Below are 2,574 nucleotides of genomic sequence, written 5' to 3' on the forward strand. Positions count from 1 at the left end.
GCGTACTCTTTATCAGATAAAGTCAGACTTTGGAGCATAATCTACATGCTTTAAAACTGCCATCATAGTACCACAGAATCACAGCATATCTCAAGTTAGAACAGACACATGAAGCCCAACTCCCTGCTTCTCTAAAGTTACCTAGAACTACTGTCGTAAGAGTTAAATGTATGATCACTAGCTCCCTTAAAAAAGCACAAGTAGTCTAGATTCGGTAAACCCAATGCTAAATAAAATTCTTGGTAAAACTGAAATCAGAAACCTCTTTGTTCTGCAGATTCTGTCCTGGCAGTATGTCTCTCTGCTAGACAAGAATTTAATCCATGAGATACAGGCAAGCGTGTATAAATAAGTGAACTGGATTTTCTGTAAAATTAGATAAAGTTCTGGAGAAAGATAAAAACAGTCATCTGTTTTCTCCACTTCTTCAGCTTTATTTGTTTATCTCTAGACCTGTGTGTATTTCAAACTCATTAAGACAAGAACAGATTATCTTGACTTTGCTTTCCAGACAGTTGTTCAAACTGAGGCAGGAGATGGCAGATCAACAGATCTGAAAAAGATTCAAAAGCAACTCTTGTCATGCCCAAGCAAGGTAGATCCAACTTGCACTAATTCTGTTTAATGATAAAACTACCCAGATCCTAAATGAATGAGTAATTCATTGGGAAGCATTGCTGTTGTGTACTATGTACATAATTGTGTACACAATTTTGTACACAATTTCAGGTTATTGGGTGGATGCCTGCGTGCAGCACCCTGTTTCACAGGACAGCCTGCACCCACTGACTCTTGATAGAGGACAAAATGAAGGATATTTTTTTGTGTTTTGTTGTTTTTTTCCATGCTGCTGCTCTTTGCTGTCAGTCTTGTGTCAGAGGGAAGACCTTATTTTCACAGTAATTTGGCTTGCTGGGTGACATGCCTCTATACCCTGCATGTGGGATCCAGATGAGAGAACATCCACACATTAGCAGATGTTCAGTGAGGAGTGAGAAGAAAAGTTAGCCACAGTTAGCCTCCCTCACAAAGAGTTCTTGGCATGCCAAGTCACCAAATCAATGGAGGCCAAGTGAGAATGTCTTCAGTGGGTCCTTATTTCAAAGGGTCTATGTAGGAAAAGCTGTTTGATAAGGACTTAGGGACAGAGGGACAAAGAGTAACAGAATTGTTCAGAACCCTTGAAGGAAGGCACTGAGGTATGCTTCTGTCTCATCAGGTAGGTCAGAACTGACAAGGATACACAGGCACTAGCTTAGGACTTGCTTCCATGCTATCTAAAAAGCATCCCCTTCACTAAGTTGACAGGATTGTTTGTAAGATAAAGTGCAAAGGGTTTTATTTCAGTTAACTACTTTTCAGTTCAAGTAAACTGCTTGAAGTCAGTCCTCCAACACCTCTCCAAGATGTTTCAAATGGCCGAGAGAAGTCACTTCTCAACCAAACTGCAAAAAGTACAGCCTGTGCAGGACAAACAAAAACAGATTATCTTGGGCAAAGTTCTTCCAGTCAGCAGAAAAAACCCTCATGTGGACACTGTCCAGTCCTCCCTGCCTTGATTTATCGATTTAGCTTTTTTTCCTGCTGCAGTTGTAATGTGCAGCTTTTCTGGATGATGACAAATCACAAGTAAAACAGGAGAGGAGTAAAACAGCATGAAATTTTATTCTGAAAATATGGCAAGAGTCTAAGGCACTTCAAACATTTCAATACACTTGACTAAGGTGAATGTGACAAGGTAACAGCATTCCATAAATACGCACCAAGAACTACACTCAATTCCACTCAAGAGGAATATACAGCTGGTACCTCTAATTTTATTCTCTGAGAAACATGTATGGAGCTTATAGACTGAAACAATTAACAAAAATATGGTAACAGGACATGTAATTCTTCATGTAGGTTTTAATTATTAAGGAATATAAAATGTTGAAAATACTGTGTGAGTTAATTTTATAGATACTAGTATCTTTAATATAAAAAGTTATACATTATCCCCAATTAGCAACATCTTATTTAGTGAACTTCAGACCTGACAAGAGGCTCTATCCCCAATACCTACCCACTCACCCACCAGCTCAAGATCCATGGAGCTGACTACATAAGCAACTGCAACTTCTGAATTTCAAAGTAATTAAAAACATGAAAATCATGTTGGAATGAAATTTATGAGAAGTTTACTGTGATGAAGTCGAGGCACAGTAGTTATTTTTTTAGAAGGACTAAAAAAAAGCCAATGGGACACCCCTGCATGGATAGCTTTAGAAGTCATAGCCTGCACATAACATAAGAAAGGATAATCTACAACAAATAAAAACAGGATTTATGCCAGTGTACAGAAAGATGAGTATGTGAGCAATAGAACAGTTCTGGCTAAGGTTCTCCACTGAGCACCGCTTAACTATATGCTTGCTTCAATTTTATGGTTTTCTACCATTAGCACTAGATCTCTGCTTTCACTTTGCTGGTGAGTTCAGGCACAAGACAATTACATTCAGTATCTGTCTCAGTAAAACAGTAACATTTAGCAGCTTAAAGATGGCATAGAGATTTTTTACAGATATTTATACACTA

This window comes from Cinclus cinclus, chromosome Z (assembly GCF_963662255.1).
Source record: "Cinclus cinclus chromosome Z, bCinCin1.1, whole genome shotgun sequence".
NCBI lineage: Eukaryota > Metazoa > Chordata > Aves > Passeriformes > Cinclidae > Cinclus > Cinclus cinclus.